Source organism: Clytia hemisphaerica, unplaced genomic scaffold, assembly GCF_902728285.1.
Source record: "Clytia hemisphaerica strain Z4C2 unplaced genomic scaffold, Clytia hemisphaerica genome assembly, whole genome shotgun sequence".
Taxonomy (NCBI): domain Eukaryota; kingdom Metazoa; phylum Cnidaria; class Hydrozoa; order Leptothecata; family Clytiidae; genus Clytia; species Clytia hemisphaerica.
This window is the reverse complement of record NW_027103603.1, coordinates 1,582,966-1,591,576: the sequence shown is the minus strand read 5'-3', so window position 1 is coordinate 1,591,576 and position 8,611 is coordinate 1,582,966.

Sequence of the window (8,611 nt, the reverse complement as noted above, 5' to 3'; positions counted from 1 at the left end):
AGGTGGAGAGCGACCATTTTTGGTGGAAATGATACTTAGAATAGTGGCTAACATCTTTTGAAGTTTAGAAGTTCAACATATGTTTGCTCTCCTTTGCAGGGCTCAAAACGCTAATTAGACGATTTTCAAACTGAGTGGTTGCATAATTTTAGAGCTCCCCCACTGAGGTGGAGAGCGACCATTTTTGGTGGAAATGATACTTAGGAATAGTGGCTAACATCTTTTGAAGATTAGAAGTTCAACATATGACTGCTCTCCTTTGCAGGGGTCAAAACGCTAATTAGACGATTTTCAAACTGAGTGGTTGCATAATTTTAGAGCTCCCCCACTGAGGTGGAGAGCGACCATTTTTGGTGGAAATGATACTTAGGAATAGTGGCTAACATCTTTTGAAGTTTAGAAGTTCAACATATGTTTGCTCTCCTTTGCAGGGCTCAAAACGCTAATTAGACGATTTTCAAACTGAGTGGTTGCATAATTTTAGAGCTCCCCCACTGAGGTGGAGAGCGACCATTTTTGGTGGAAATGATACTTAGGAATAGTGGCTAACATCTTTTGAAGATTAGAAGTTCAACATATGACTGCTCTCCTTTGCAGGGGTCAAAACGCTAATTAGACGATTTTCAAACTGAGTGGTTGCATAATTTTAGAGCTCCCCCACTGAGGTGGAGAGCGACCATTTTTGGTGGAAATGATACTTAGGAATAGTGGCTAACATCTTTTGAAGATTAGAAGTTCAACATATGACTGCTCTCCTTTGCAGGGGTCAAAACGCTAATTAGACGATTTTCAAACTGAGTGGTTGCATAATTTTAGAGCTCCCCCACTGAGGTGGAGAGCGACCATTTTTGGTGGAAATGATACTTAGGAATAGTGGCTAACATCTTTTGAAGATTAGAAGTTCAACATATGACTGCTCTCCTTTGCAGGGGTCAAAACGCTAATTAGACGATTTTCAAACTGAGTGGTTGCATAATTTTAGAGCTCCCCCACTGAGGTGGAGAGCGACCATTTTTGGTGGAAATGATACTTAGGAATAGTGGCTAACATCTTTTGAAGATTAGAAGTTCAACATATGACTGCTCTCCTTTGCAGGGGTCAAAACGCTAATTAGACGATTTTCAAACTGAGTGGTTGCATAATTTTAGAGCTCCCCCACTGAGGTGGAGAGCGACCATTTTTGGTGGAAATGATACTTAGGAATAGTGGCTAACATCTTTTGAAGTTTAGAAGTTCAACATATGTTTGCTCTCCTTTGCAGGGCTCAAAACGCTAATTAGACGATTTTCAAACTGAGTGGTTGCATAATTTTAGAGCTCCCCCACTGAGGTGGAGAGCGACCATTTTTGGTGGAAATGATACTTAGGAATAGTGGCTAACATCTTTTGAAGTTTAGAAGTTCAACATATGTTGCTCTCCTTTGCAGGGCTCAAAACGCTAATTAGACGATTTTCAAACTGAGTGGTTGCATAATTTTAGAGCTCCCCCACTGAGGTGGAGAGCGACCATTTTTGGTGGAAATGATACTTAGGAATAGTGGCTAACATCTTTTGAAGATTAGAAGTTCAACATATGTTTGCTCTCCTTTGCAGGGCTCAAAACGCTAATTAGACGATTTTCAAACTGAGTGGTTGCATAATTTTAGAGCTCCCCCACTGAGGTGGAGAGCGACCATTTTTGGTGGAAATGATACTTAGGAATAGTGGCTAACATCTTTTGAAGTTTAGAAGTTCAACATATGTTTGCTCTCCTTTGCAGGGCTCAAAACGCTAATTAGACGATTTTCAAACTGAGTGGTTGCATAATTTTAGAGCTCCCCCACTGAGGTGGAGAGCGACCATTTTTGGTGGAAATGATACTTAGGAATAGTGGCTAACATCTTTTGAAGTTTAGAAGTTCAACATATGTTTGCTCTCCTTTGCAGGGCTCAAAACGCTAATTAGACGATTTTCAAACTGAGTGGTTGCATAATTTTAGAGCTCCCCCACTGAGGTGGAGAGCGACCATTTTTGGTGGAAATGATATTTAGGAATAGTGGCTAACATCTTTTGAAGATTAGAAGTTCAACATATGTTTGCTCTCCTTTGCAGGGCTCAAAACGCTAATTAGACGATTTTCAAACTGAGTGGTTGCATAATTTTAGAGCTCCCCCACTGAGGTGGAGAGCGACCATTTTTGGTGGAAATGATACTTAGGAATAGTGGCTAACATCTTTTGAAGATTAGAAGTTCAACATATGACTGCTCTCCTTTGCAGGGGTCAAAACGCTAATTAGACGATTTTCAAACTGAGTGGTTGCATAATTTTAGAGCTCCCCCACTGAGGTGGAGAGCGACCATTTTTGGTGGAAATGATACTTAGAATAGTGGCTAACATCTTTTGAAGATTAGAAGTTCAACATATGTCTGCTCTCCTTTGCAGGGCTCAAAACGCTAATTAGACGATTTTCAAACTGAGTGGTTGCATAATTTTAGAGCTCCCCCACTGAGGTGGAGAGCGACCATTTTTGGTGGAAATGATACTTAGGAATAGTGGCTAACATCTTTTGAAGATTAGAAGTTCAACATATGTCTGCTCTCCTTTGCAGGGGTCAAAACGCTAATTAGACGATTTTCAAACTGAGTGGTTGCATAATTTTAGAGCTCCCCCACTGAGGTGGAGAGCGACCATTTTTGGTGGAAATGATACTTAGGAATAGTGGCTAACATCTTTTGAAGATTAGAAGTTCAACATATGACTGCTCTCCTTTGCAGGGGTCAAAACGCTAATTAGACGATTTTCAAACTGAGTGGTTGCATAATTTTAGAGCTCCCCCACTGAGGTGGAGAGCGACCATTTTTGGTGGAAATGATACTTAGGAATAGTGGCTAACATCTTTTGAAGTTTAGAAGTTCAACATATGTCTGCTCTCCTTTGCAGGGCTCAAAACGCTAATTAGACGATTTTCAAACTGAGTGGTTGCATAATTTTAGAGCTCCCCCACTGAGGTGGAGAGCGACCATTTTTGGTGGAAATGATACTTAGGAATAGTGGCTAACATCTTTTGAAGATTAGAAGTTCAACATATGACTGCTCTCCTTTGCAGGGCTCAAAACGCTAATTAGACGATTTTCAAACTGAGTGGTTGCATAATTTTAGAGCTCCCCCACTGAGGTGGAGAGCGACCATTTTTGGTGGAAATGATACTTAGGAATAGTGGCTAACATCTTTTGAAGATTAGAAGTTCAACATATGTCTGCTCTCCTTTGCAGGGCTCAAAACGCTAATTAGACGATTTTCAAACTGAGTGGTTGCATAATTTTAGAGCTCCCCCACTGAGGTGGAGAGCGACCATTTTTGGTGGAAATGATACTTAGGAATAGTGGCTAACATCTTTTGAAGATTAGAAGTTCAACATATGTTTGCTCTCCTTTGCAGGGCTCAAAACGCTAATTAGACGATTTTCAAACTGAGTGGTTGCATAATTTTAGAGCTCCCCCACTGAGGTGGAGAGCGACCATTTTTGGTGGAAATGATACTTAGGAATAGTGGCTAACATCTTTTGAAGATTAGAAGTTCAACATATGACTGCTCTCCTTTGCAGGGGTCAAAACGCTAATTAGACGATTTTCAAACTGAGTGGTTGCATAATTTTAGAGCTCCCCCACTGAGGTGGAGAGCGACCATTTTTGGTGGAAATGATACTTAGGAATAGTGGCTAACATCTTTTGAAGTTTAGAAGTTCAACATATGTCTGCTCTCCTTTGCAGGGCTCAAAACGCTAATTAGACGATTTTCAAACTGAGTGGTTGCATAATTTTAGAGCTCCCCCACTGAGGTGGAGAGCGACCATTTTTGGTGGAAATGATACTTAGGAATAGTGGCTAACATCTTTTGAAGATTAGAAGTCCAACAAATGTCTGTTCTCCTTCGTAGAGCAAAAAGTCGAATATCAAACTGAATTTCGAATATCAAACTGAATATCAAACTGAATATCAAACTAACTTATTTTTAATTCAACATTTATAGACACCCTAGGAAAAGGAGTAACAATAACACATCTTGCAAGGTCATCAAGTGGAAACGGTGACTTGACATATACAGATGCATCCAAGACAATATATGTGACACCACCATTTGATAGGGTGAGTCTGCCCTTGACAGTCTCAAAAATCAAAACTGCCATGATCGAATCTCCAATGTACAGTCGTGTACATCTGCAATTTCTCGTTACCAAAATTCATACACCAGGAATGAGCAAGGAGCTGTTGGCATTCCAGGAACTGACCATAACTGATAATAGTTTACCAGACCCAATAACATTAACTGTCTATGGTGACCTCGTTGGAAACTTTTACAGTAACAAATGTTACAAAATGACGCACATTACCATAAGCAAATTTACAGGTAAGCGAATTCTCAAAGCTTCTGATCGTGCTGAAGTGTCTAAGTTAGATGATGACACGATTGAACTTCCAGCAGTACCTAACATGACAAAGACTGGAATCATATGTAGCATCAATTTGTCTTCTCTAAAAGATGTATCTGTGTGCAATCAATGTAGAAGTCCAATTAAATATGTGCGATCGCTTAAAATGTGTGAAACCTGTGATGAAGCCTTAACAGAAACCGACATCCTCACCACCTCCATTGTACAATTTACATTAAAAGAGCAATCAAATAAATTACGGTTGTGTTGTGATCGTTCACTTATTGCGAAGCTATGTGCTGATGCCTCAGTCGATGATATCGAAATTATGCTATGTCAAGTGTTAAACATGAAGGTTACTATCAAAATAAAGAGAAATTCAAATGAAGTTATTTCCATTGAAAAGTTTGTTCTGGATGAGAGTGATTTTAAAGATTCAAACCTAAAAGAACATAGTGACTAATGAAGTAACAGACTATGCAAACTTATGTGTCTGAAATGTTTTCTAATTGTTTTTTCTTATGTTCTTATAGTTACTTCACTGCAGTTCTTCATATTTCAGACATTTTCAACATTTATATTGACATTAGTTTTTAGTAAGAGTGTAATGGGACCTTTTCAACAATTTGTGCATTCTGAATTAGAACTGGCCTCCCTGCTCCTTTAATATATACTATTGTATGTTTCTATTAGTTCTCTTATCAAGTTAAGATTGAATTAAGGCCTATTTACATAGATTAAGTAACTCTTACCATACCTAAGCTGCAATACTGTGTAGTGAATTTCAGTACCAGTTCAGGGAAAACCTTTATCACAACTCGTTGTTGCGTATAAAGTTACAAAAAGTCAAACTTGTGCAGTCTGAGTTCATCCATGTAAACAGGGTCTTAGCAATATATGTACTCTAGATTATATTATAATACGTACTACCCTACTTGAACCCTTGACTTTTAATGGCCCCAATTTAGTCATTATTTTCTTTTTTGTTAGTTTATAACCACTGGTTGGTTTCATCTTTTTGTTATATATTTAGGTTTTTGGATTTTTTATTTATACTAAAACCTAGATAACTTATTTGAACCTAAGGTTTTTTCTTTGTTTTCTGCTGTAGGTTACAAGATCTTAGTACCAAATCATTTTTAAGATTGTATATATTTTTACACAAAAGACCCTTGAACCCCCTTGAACCCTTTACTTTTAATGGCCCCAATTTAGTCATTATTTTCATTTTGTTAGTTTATAACCACTGGTTGGTTTCATCTTGTTATATATTTACGTTTTTGGATTTTTTATTTATACTAAAACCTAGATAACTTATTTGAACCTAAGGTTTTTTCTTTGTTTTCTGCTGTAGGTTACAAGATCTTAATACCAAGACATTTTTAAGATTGTATATATTTTTACACAAGAGATATATTTTCACACTTTTGATCCCCTGTTTGCCTATGAGGGTAATTGTTTCGCTTACACTTTTGACATTTTTACCCTCGTTCCCACTTCTACAACCATCGAGTTGAAACATTTTCAAAAATTGTGAATAGTGGCTTCTTCAGCTAGCTTGCATCAGGCAATGTGTAAAAACGAGACCACGTTCCTTCTAATACGGATCCGAAATAGTGGTCTTTCTAGGTAAAATTATGACGGCAAACAGAGCCTTATTCTAGGTCTTTATATTACATTTCCAATCGGTACAACATAAATTATGCCATCTGCCATCTTTGAATAAATTTGTTCTCTAGTTACATAGCGACTAGATTGGGAATCCAGTCGTTTATAACGTTTTTGTTGAAAGCGAGAATTCTTTATGTCGGGATATGGTTAAAATAAACTATATTGATGCTCCTGTCAATTTTTCTACTTCCTATTTTTTACCGAGTTAAGTCGTCTAGCGTGCTAAACTACATAGCGACGGATAATTAATGCAAAATTAAAATCAAATTATTGCATTCGAAAGCTGCCATTTTGTTTACCACTTTTCACAGAGTTTTGAAACTATTCTAGTTGGGGAGTTGCTAGTTTCGAGTTGGAAAGCTAAAAAATTACCGGCTAACGAAAAAGAATAACATACATCAAAAGTACGATTTTGAAAGTAAATGTAATATGAGAGTAATATATAATACACATACCACCTGTAATATGCTTATTTGCCTTAAACACGTGCGCTGAGAGCATGGAAAGCTATTTTCTACTGTCAATTCACATCCATTTATATTTCGTGCATCAGATTGAGTATAAATATAATTAGTTTAGATTAGAAAATTTTCGGTCGCGGTAAAGTTTTACGAACTCGAAACTAGCAACTCACCAACTAGAACATTACCACCTAGACTCCTTTTCACACAAACTGCGCGAAACAAAACATATTCGTTTTTTGCTTGGTGGAGATATTGAGAATTTGCCAGTTTGTCAAAAATTATGGAAACAGCATGAACTTTTGTGACAGTTAAAGAAACTATTTAAGGAGAATGTGTGCGAAATTTCAGGTTTTTAGCTTCTCTATAACCGGTTTTATAGGTTCATTTTGAAAATCGGTTTAAAACCGAATTAAAATCCATTGAAATCTTAAATTCCTTCCTATCTTCCACTCCTATTTATCTTACTCAAAGGGTTCAAAACACATTGAAATACACATATTTGTTCTCTCTGAGCATTTGGTCTTTGGCGTGAACAGTGTACAGTATATTACATATCTTACTTCCTACTACCTAGGTGTTAGCCTGGTTGCAACATTGTGAAACGTACTTCTCTTTGTCGTGTTCTCAAGGTTGACGAATCAGAATAAACTTTCGGATAGGGCTGAATAGGAGCCCCGAAGGCTAGATGGGCCCCAATTCCTCATTGACTAAACCCTCAGTCTCTTCCCGAACTACGGAAATACATACCAAGTATGAGTATTTTGACAGGGAGAACCTTTGAGCTACCGTTTATCCGAAAGCCAGCAATAAACTAAAAATATTAATACAATTCAAAAACATTTTATCTTTGTCGTTTGTGTGTTGTTTTTTCCTTAACGCCACTTGAACTTTCCGTTCGACCCGATTGACACACTCTAACCATCGTTCTTTCTTCTTGTGCAGTCTCGATTGACCAATGATACCGGAAAAGTAATGTTTAAAGCTTGCATTAGATTATTTTTTTTTTTTTTGATGATGATGAAACTGTACAGATGTTCAAGTGAGCCGAAGGCCCATGACTAATTTTAGCGTATATTAGGGAGTCAGGAAAATCTTGATTTTTTTTGGATTTATTTTAGCGAATCACGATTTCAAGAAATTTCGCGTGGATAAATTTTAGCGAATACTCGTATTACATTATTGACTGAATTCGTTTTCTAGGATTTCTTTGCACTGAAACCCTTCTTATTGACAAAAATGTATCAAGGCAATATAACCAGAAATTTTAGCGATCTGTCGATTCGGTGTGTTTTAGCGAAATTAGGGAAAACTCGGTAAACAAAACGCTAAAATTAGTCTCGCTATAATTTCTACGATTAAAGTATCTCTTCTAGATAAAAAGTTATCGAGGGTGGTAGATTACACCCCCCTGGTTATACACCAGCCAAAAAAGTTTGTGTTAATTAATAGGGCTAACGTATGTAATTTTACAAAATAAATACTTACGGACTTATCTAAAAATTATTATGTTGATAATTGATTATAATTAATTTTATATTATTATACTATGCAATGTGCCCTCCCGGTTATTACCGTATTGGCTTTACGGCAACTCCTGAACTTGGGCACAGGATTGTACGGTTACACATTTGTGGATTGCATTGCGGAGTCACATATTTTTTTACTCGTTTTACTACCTCATAAATCGACTTTTAACAATATATCTTTCTAACCATATTAGCAATTTAGGCTGACCTTCCAGCGCAGCTGGTTTATTCATCTTCGAATCAGCAAGTTTCGTTTTGCAAATTAACCTCTAAAATTTTCAAACTTTTGTTTTTAGATTCCACGCTTGAGAAGTTACACCAGTCATTTTTGACGCCGTTTCTATGATTACGTTATTTATTCACTCCGTCTCTACAGTTTTGTTTGCGTTCAAATATTACTTCCTTAATTTTGGCTTGTTTTTAAATGTATTTTCACCACGTCACTAACCTGACTATTATTACGTCAACCGTCACTAGTTTTGGTAGCGTGTCTACTCTTACGCCCTTACGTTTCCACCTTATGGATTACCTTGGTTGAAGAT